The following is a 9,915-nucleotide window of genomic DNA, read 5'->3' on the forward strand; positions in this document are numbered from 1 at the left end:
AGAGAGAGAGAGAGAGAGAGAGAGAGAGAGAGAGAGAGAGGAGATGGCTTACAACTATAAGCCTAACACTTGGGAGACTGAGGCAAAAAGATCCAAAGTTTGTAGCCTGAGCTACAAAGCAACTGCAAGTCAGCCTGGGCCTAGGAGTGAGATATCCCATATCTCTCTCTCTCTCTCTCTCTCTCTCTCTCTCTCTCTCTCTCTCTCTCTCTCTCACACACACACACACACACACACACACACACTCACACACTCACAGAGACACACACTCACACACACTCACACACTCACAGAGACACACAGACACAAACACATACTCACGCACCTACGCACACACAGACACACACAGGAACACACACGCGCGCACAGTACGGCTGGAGAGACGACTCAATGGTTAAAAGAACCTGGTGTATAATTATGAGGACTGAATCCCAGCACTCATTTGACGTACCTGGTCCTTGACCTTTTATTTATAGCCCCAGCTCCATAGAGTGGAGGATGGAGACACAAAAATCCCCAAGGCTTGCTGGCTTCTAGCACAGCCAAAAAAAGGATAAGCCCCAGGTTCAGGAAGATCCTACCTCAAAAGGAACTGGGGTTGGGGATAACAAAGCACAGGACACCAGACTCTTTTGTAGCCTCCGTACACATGCATAGGGATATTCTCCTATACACATGTGTGCATGCATCCACATATACATATAAGGAAGTAAATCTTTAAAATAATAATGGAATTATTGGTCCCTTCTTTTTAAAAATCAACAGACCCAGAGGTCAATTTAATCTCCCCATTAAAAAATACTTTGGGTATATGAATACTTTGGCAGTGTATATGTCTGTGCACACATGTGTGCTTAGCACCTTGGGAAGCAAGAAGAGCGTATTGAATCTCCTCCAACTGGAGTTACAGACAATTGTGAGCTGCTATGCATGTGCTGGGAACTGAACCCAGGACCTCTGGAAGAGCAGCCCATGTTCTTACCCACTGAGCCATCTTTCTAGCCCCTTATTTCCCTCATTTCTTGCACCTCTAAAGATGCGTGCGCTTTCCTCACTGGTCTGAGGCTCTAGGTGGATGTCCTGTGGAGAGACTTTCATCTCTCTTTCTCATGCATCTTTCTGTCACTCAGGGTTTAATCTCTTCCGGGAGGAAACCAGTTCAGACTGAGTCATTTGAATACCCTCAGTCACTACATGATGCATCATGGCACCCCTCAGGGACCAGACTGTCATTTGAAGCATCTATTATAGGGATGTTCCTGACTCTCATGGGGTCAGGGACATGATGCTGAGAGAGGAGGGAGCCTCATCCATCAAGCCCCTCACTGGTGCTAGCTCTGGTTGGCATCCCAATGCTCTCACCCTTGCTTATGTGCACAGTGGAAGCGGGTAAGGAGGAGGCCACTGGGGGAGACAGGGGCCATTACTCCAGTTCTGTTTCCACATCTGGAAAAGCAGGTGTCCCAGTAATTGCCACCTAACAAGCCACCCCATCCTCAGGAGCCTTCAGCGACAGCCATCTGTTGGGTCTTGTGGTGTTGTGGGCTTGCATTTTGGGTTGGGCTCAGCTGAATTCTTCTGCCTCCACATGGGTTTGGCTGAGATGTGCAGTGTACAGCTTGGCTCACAGGCAAGCTGTGTTGCAAGGTCCAACAAGGCTTCTGTTGTGTAGTTGGAGCTTCATCATGACAAAAAGAAATGGGGGCTATCAAGCATGGTGGCATCATCATGTTACCGTCACCATTGCCTTCACCATCACATCACTTCCACTCCATCATCGCCGTTATCCACTCCATCATTCCTACCATCACCTCTCCTATCATCATCCCCACCACCTCACCGCCATCACTACCACCTGGACCATCACCATCCATTATCACCAACCCTGCCACTTGCACTGTGAGCACCCACACCACCTCCACCATTGTGCAGAACAGGCCACCCGGCTTCAGAAGCATGGTGGTCTTGGGACATCAGACCATTGTCGTGGTAGCTCAAACACCTGGGGACGATGCTCATGAGCCTTTTTCAATGGCTATGCATATCACTTTCCCGTAAGTCATTGGCTAAAGTAGCTACAGGCTAACCCAGATTCAAGAGAAAGGAAACAGATCACACTCTTGGATGAAGGGTCTGTTAAAGAACCCCTGGTCAGGCTGGGATGATGCCTCGGTGGACACAGTGCTTACCACACAATGATAAGGAGCAAAGTCTGGACCCTCAGAACCCACGTAAGAGCTGTGTAGGCTCAGCGGCTACTCGCCACTGCAGCATTCATGACATAGGGATGGGCTACCCTCAGGAAAAGCTGGGCAGCCAGACCAGCCTGATCAACCGGTGAGCTCTAGGTTCAGCTAGAGACCCGGCTTTAGTAAATGAAACAGAAAATGATTGAAAACAACACCCAGCACAGGCTTCAGGTCTCCACACACACATACACCACTGTACACACACTTATGCTCACACATATGTGCACACATGCACACATGCATCCCGCATAATACATAAAATGAGGAGGAGGAAGATGAGGAGGAGGAGGAACAGGAAGAGGAGGGAGAGGGGCTGGCATCTGAACGCACCACAGCAATGCAGAGCTTACGTGCAATCACTGGAGAGCTGGTTGCGCAGAGACTGTAGGGATGTGGACCTGAAACGCTCTGCTAAGCTGTAGAGGGAAAGGCTAGCAAACACACATGTTCAAAAGTACGTGAAGAGTCAGTTAGCTAAGGGTCAATAAGAGACTCTGCCTCAAAAATAATATGAAGAGTGATTGAGGAAGACACCCAACAACATTGGTCTCCGACTTCAACATGAATGTGCACACACCCTGTACACATGTACACATACCTGTGTACAGACACACCCAGATGAACATATGCTATATACCACAAACACACACACACACACACACACACACACACACAAAGTAAAAAGCCTCCCTGCTATATGAAGAGCTTGTTCTAGCTTAACTACAGAACCATTTACCTAAAACTGTGGTGCCCTGTGGAAAATAAGGCATAGAAGTGTTTGTTTGTTTGTTTGTTTGTTTGTTTTACTGGTGCTGGAAAGATGGCTCTTGGATAAGGACTGCAGCTCTTCCAGAGGACTGATATTCATCTTCCAGCATCCACGTCAGGCAACTCACAGCCATGTGTAACCCCAGCTTCAGAGAATTCAGTATCATCTTACCATCTGCTGGTTTCCAGGACACTTGCTCTCACGTGTGAGAGGGTGTGCACACACATGCACACACACACACACACGAGTATGCAGACACACACATGCGTACAGTTGAAAATAAAATAAATCTTTGAAACAACTTTTATTAACTGTGCATGAGGATCTAGTCAAATGTCTTGATGGTTCCTGTGCATTTCCTGTGGCAGAAATAGAGCAATTTCTTAACGATAACTTTATTTTTTCTTCTTTCTTCAAAAAATTTACAAAGAAATGAAGCATCAGAAGTGAAAATGAAGTCAGCTTTACGCCCAACTCTGCTTCCCTCATTCCTCAGCCTTCCCCGGAGGCAGCTAACTCCCATCATAAATTTGGTATAATTCATTAAATTCTTGGTTTTATATTTTTTCTACATACATGTGTGAGCATAAATAATGTATGGTGTTATATGTGCATTTTTAAAAACTTGCAAATGACAGCATATTTTCTAAAACATTTGTTTTGTTAGATTGATTTAATCTGACAACACAAGGGTGTACATTTTTTTTAAAGCAGGGTCAGGGCTAGAGGGACAGCCCGACAGCTACGAATGCTTGCTGCTCAAGCAGAGGACCTGAGTTCAGGTCTCGCATCCACATTGAGTGGCTCACGATTGCCTCTAACTCGAGATTCAAGAAATCTGACGCCCTCTTCTGGCTTCCATGGGCACCTGCACCCATGAGCACATACTTACACATAGACACCCACATGTGCATATGATTAAAAATAAAACTTTCAAATGTGAGAAGCAGGGTCTTGTTATATAGCCCAGGCTAGCCGCACTTACGATCCCCCGTCTCTGCCTCTGTCTCTGTGACTGCTGAGATTATAGCAGTGGGCCTTGTACCTAGCTCAGACTAACTTTAAGCTGACTTCCCATCATCTTGTCTAGCACTGAAGACTTCCTTTTCGTCCACATCCTCCTTAAGCAAACTGTTATGCTACTCACAGCACTGACACTGGGGTTCCTCTAGAGCATATACCTGGATAAGAAATTGCTCTTCTCATTTTCCATTTTATTGCTAAAGTTTTCCCCAAAGCAGATGCACCAATTTGCAATCCTCCACCAATGTACGACAACGGCTCCTTGGGGTTCCTCTACACCTTCCCAGACAAATACTGTTCATAGTTTTACATGGTTGTTTTATTAACCTCATTGGTGAAAAATATTTAGTCCTGTAACAATTTTTTTATTATCCAGATTACGACTACAGTCAATCATTCCTTCCAAGTATTAGCTGGTAATGCATTTTCCTGTGCTGGATTCCTTATTCACTTTTTAATTGGGTTATTTATTTGTCATTTTTCTATTTGTTTCTAGAATACCTTTACATGCTCAGGGTACCAGGTCTTTGTATATCATATACTCAGATCTCTCTCAGACTGACCTTTTGCTGTTGTGTGTGTTTCAAACACCTCTACCCAGTCCTTGGCCTGTTTGATCTTGTTCCTATGACCTAGTAGTACAGGACAGCCACATCTATAATTCTGTCATGTGATTTTATTATCTGGTCCCCGGAAATCCTTTCCTACCAATTGGATAACAGAACTATCACCTACGTGTTGTTCTATATTTTCAGTGTTCATGACTTTCCTCACTGTAGCAAAAAAACATCTAACCAAAGAAAACACCTTAAGGAGGATCTGGGCAGGAGCGTGAGGTGGCTGGTCACATTGCATCTGCAGTCAGGAAGCAGAGAGATGGATTCTGGGGCTGGGCTCATTGTCTCCTTTGTATTCAGTTTAGGAGTTCAGCTGATGGGATGGGGAAATCAATGAGGGTGGTTTTTCTGGCTCAGTTAATTAAACGTCTCTGGCAACACTCTCAAAGCTTTGGCCAGATGGTACTTCCACGATCAGTCTAAACCCAGCCAGGTTGGCAATGAAGATTAAACATCACTATGTTTTAAAATTTCCCTTCTCATAATTAGTTTTTAAATCCCCAACGCTCACCTTAGGGAATGGCTGGAAACGTTCATTTTATTTTGCCTGCGTGGAAAGTCGTATGTCCTCACGCTTTTACTCCATGCACTCAGTAGCCTTTCTCCACTGATTTGTCTTAATCAACATACAATAGACCGATCTTCTGTGAGTTCTAGGCCACCTGGGGCTACACAGTAAGACCCTGTCTCATACAAACAAACAACACACATTGTTTTAGATAAATAAACAAACAAGGCAAATGACATTGCTTTTAACGTAAGTAGGGGGTTTGTTCTACTTTGGTTTATTTGGTTTGTTTCTTTGTTTTTGAGAGAAGATCTCACCATATATCCTAGGCTGGTCTCAAACTCTCTATGTAGACCAGGCTGGCCTTGAACTCTTAGAGAACCACCTGCCTCTAAAATAAAAGTGTGATTAGTTCTATTAATTTTCAGATATCACAATATCTATCCCACTCAGCCTTAGATTCCTCTGACAATCCACAGTTTCTCTTGCTGCTGTATTTGCATATTGCTAGAGTCAATTTGTTAGTGTTTTTCTGAAGATTTCTGTACCTGTGCTGTTTGGGGTATTTCTTTCTGATGTTGTTTTTTCTGGTTTTGTTATCAGTATAATGACAGGCTCATATGATGATTCGGGAAATGCTCCTTCCACTTCTGCAGCCTAAAAGAGACTGCTTACAATTGGTGTTATTTATTTTTTAAATAAATGGTAGAAGTCATCAGTGAACTGTCTGAGCCGGGAGCTTTCTTTCTTTATATTTTTCCCCTTGATGTAAAACTATTCAGGCTACGCTTTCATCTCACATGAGCTTTGCTGTTTTATGAAGTTTTTCAGTTGTATTTTAGACTTGATCCTCTACACAGAAACTTTTGAATATACGCATACACATATGCATATACAAACAGATATGCATAAGCATACACCTATGCATACACACTCATACACATATACACTCATACACATACACACTCATACACATACACACTCATACACACACACACATACATACATGTACACACATACATATACACTTACACACACATATATACATGCACATCCACATACACATATACACACACACATACATATGCACACTCATATTCATACATATGCACACATAAATACACATACATATGCACACATACATACACATACACACACAAACACACACACACACTTATACAGATTTACACATATACACACATGAACACACATATACACTCATACACACCTACATAATGCACATACACACACGCACTTTCACACACATACATACATGCACACGCACATACACACACATATACACACACATACATACATATATACACATACACACATATACATATACGTCAGTTTTTGTTTTCACTGTTGATGGTTGGATTTTTTTTTTAAGTCAATTGTTTTTTGGGGTTTTTTTTTGAGACAGGGTCTCACTCTTTGCCCAAGCTGCTGGGGGTTCTTGGTTTGTTGAGATAGGATATAGCCCAGGTTGTCTCAGACTTGTGATCCTCCTGCCTCAGCCTCCACTGCAATTGGAGGTGAGCACTCGCTTTAATTCTTTTTCATATTCTCTTATTAATCTTTTGATGTCTGGGATCCAAGTGTCATGTCCCTCAGTCCTGGCATTGCTGACTTAACCGTCCTCTGCTTTACGGTTTTCACCAGAATTTATCAACTTAACAGATCTTCAGGAAACTGTTGTTTTATGGGGGTTCATTTCTTATTTCATTTTATTTCAGCTCTCTATTATCATGCTTCCCTTTGAGTTTTACTGTGTGTGTGTGTGTGTGTGTGTGTGTGTGTGTCTGTGTGTGTCTGTGCGTGCTGTACAGGTGCAGTTCTAAAAGGAGCCCCAAGAGAGGGAGCCAGATGCCCCTGAAGCTGGAATTGGCAGTTGTGAGCCTGTGCTGGGACACAGGTCCTCTACGAGAGCAGGGAGTGCTCTTAACCTGTAAGCAACCCTCCAGCCCTGATATGTTCTTCATTGTGCCAGCATCAAATGGGCTTTTTTGTTTGCTTATTTGTTTTGCTTTGTTTTGCTTTTTAAGACAGGGTTTCTCTGTGTAGTCCTCGCTGTCCTAGAACTCACTCTGTAGACCAGGCTGGCCTCAAAGTTAGAGATTTACCTCCCTCTGCCTCCCAAGTGCTGGGATTAAAGGCATGCACCACTACTGTCCCAAATTTACTTTTTTGTTTGTTCATTTTCTTTCTTCTGTTTTTTTTTTTAATTTATTTTGGTGGTGCTGATGTTTTGCTTCGTTTTGGTTGGTTAATTAGTTGGTTCATTTGGTTTGTTGGTTTGTTTGTTTAGTTTGTTTGGCTTTTATGTTTGTTTGTTTGTTGACAGAGTTTTACTGTGTAGCCCTGGGCTGGAATAACCACCAGCACTCATCTGCTTCCACATCAATGCACTGCGGTTAGGCATGCTGTGTTACACTCCTTGCACAGTATCTTCCCCGCCATGCTGATGGCATTCCCCTAAAAGCATAGCTGAGATAAATACTTGCTCCTTTAAGTTGCCTCTTGTCAGTAACGATGTTTTAAAAGTGACCGATACAGATTGTCCTTGTGGTACAATATGATGGAGCTGCGTGGTTACTAAAATAGCTAGTCCTCGGTTCTTTTAAAAATGTATCTGTAAAAAAAAAAAAAATGTATCTGTGTGCATAGGGAGAGTAAAGTGGGGGGGGGAGATTCACAATGGGTGTCAGAGGACAACATCAGCTGTTGGTCGCACATTCTACCATGATCAGAACAGAGCCTCTTGTGATTTGCTGCGCTACTTTGTGCAGGTTTGTTGACCCGAGAGCTTCCAGAGTTCCCTCCCTCCAGTTCCCATCTCATCATAGGAATGCTGCAGCCACAGACAAGAACCACCACGCCTTGCCTTAAGTGGGCTCTAGGGGCCCAAACTCAGGGCCTCAGGCTTATGTCATAAATGCTTTCCCCAAAGCCATCTTCCCTACCTCTATTCAGTTCATAAGAAAACCTTCTAGAAACCTATAACCCCGGTGCCTGGGAGGTAGAAAGAAGAGGATCATGAGCCTGAGGTTGCTCTGGGCTACACAGCAGCAAGACTGTCTTAAAACAAAAACAAAAATCCCAATCCCCAGTCTGAAACAAACAGAAATGCAAAAACATTCTAGAAGCTTTAGACTTCACATCTGTTCCTCCCCTTGAGTAAGCCACCCATCTTCCCTCTGATTTGGCAGAACACTGGAGTTCCAAAGCTCATCTCAGTGGCTGGAAACCAGCTGGTGCTCAATAAATACTTGAATAACTGAGCCAGAGAGCAAATGGGTATTTGGCAAGGTAGCCTCTTACAGCAAGAACTCTGAAAATACATGTGGACTGTGAAGGAGGGGACTCTGTAATATTCCTATGGCGTTCCAGGGTCTGGAGCTCCGTGCTCCTGCGGCAGACCCTCAAGTGTTCGTTGGACTGACTTGAACCTGTACATACTTTATTTTCCAAACATTGGCTCTCATTTTCTCAGGCTGCATCCTAGCAACCAACCAGGGAAGATAGAGAGAAGAGGTGTTTCTCTTGTGCCTTCAGACAGATGTCCCCATGAACAGAAATGTCCCGTCTTGGAATGGTGTGGATGGTGACAGCAGTGTAGGAAGTGTGGGTCATCAACTGAAACATTGGCCATGAGCTTTTCCGTGCAATCCTGACAGCACACATAGTCCTTGGCTTTGACAAGCCTATAATACTCAAGCATCATCTAGCAGCCAACTAAGACTTGCAAATGCTCAAATTTGCCTCACCCCTGTCTTAGTTAGGGTTTTATTGCTGTGAAAAGGCACCAGGACCACAGCAACTCTTATAAAGCCAAACATTTAATTGGGGCTGGCTTACAGGAGATTTAGTCCATTATCATCATAGCAGGAAACATGGCAATGGGCAGGCAGACAGGATGCTACAGAAGGAGCTGAGAATTCTACATCTTGATCTGCAGGCACCAGAAGGCTGCCACAATATGCCCAGCTTGAGCATGTGAAACCACAAAGCCTGTCTTCACACTTCCTCTAACAAGGCCGCACCTTCTAATAGTGCCACTCCCTATGGGCCTATGGGGGCCACTTTCATTCAAACCCATGAGTCTATGGGGGCCATTCCTATTTAAACCACCATAACCGAATATATTATAAGTATGTGGGTATTTAAAGCAAGACTACCATTGAGTAGGGTCTTTACACAGCATCTGCTGTGTAAGAGTAGTTCCTTTCTCCCCTCACTCTTCACCCATTCAGAGTAATGCCCAGAGGGCTAGAGATGAGGCTCTGTTAGGAGTGCTTGCCTAGCATGAGTGAAGCGCCATCCCCAGCTCTATGTAAAAAAGATGTGGAGGTACACACCTGTAATCCCAGCCCCGAGGAGGTGGAAGTGGGTGAATCAGGAGTTCAAGGTCATCCTCAGCTACATAAAGACACACAGAGTTGGAGGAAAGCTTGAGGCATGTACAGCTCTGTCTTAAATTATAAACAAAAAGAGTAAGGCCCAATGTCACCTCCTCCTGGAAGTCTTCCACACCCACAATGAAACTACTAAAAACATCTGAATAATATACAAAAAAGTATGACCCATCTTCCAAACCTTTGTAGCAGCTTGTCTCCACTAATGAGTGGATAAAGAACAAGGTGAGGGGTTCAGAGTCTAAGATACAATCTAACCTCAGCTCTTCAGCTTTCTAAGTTTTTACATGTGTGCATGCATGTGTGTGTGTGTGTGTGTGTGTGCTTGTGTGTG

General features: G+C 43.9%; 1 pseudogene; it reads left to right on the forward strand.

Annotated features, from left to right (window-relative positions):
* The first annotated feature begins 1,698 nt into the window (after window positions 1-1,698).
* LOC114611358 overlaps window positions 1,699-9,915 on the forward strand; it is a 108,936-nt pseudogene continuing 100,719 nt past the window's right edge.

Source organism: Grammomys surdaster, unplaced genomic scaffold (genome assembly GCF_004785775.1).
Source record: "Grammomys surdaster isolate TR1022 unplaced genomic scaffold, NIH_TR_1.0 126109, whole genome shotgun sequence".
NCBI classification, from domain to species: domain Eukaryota; kingdom Metazoa; phylum Chordata; class Mammalia; order Rodentia; family Muridae; genus Grammomys; species Grammomys surdaster.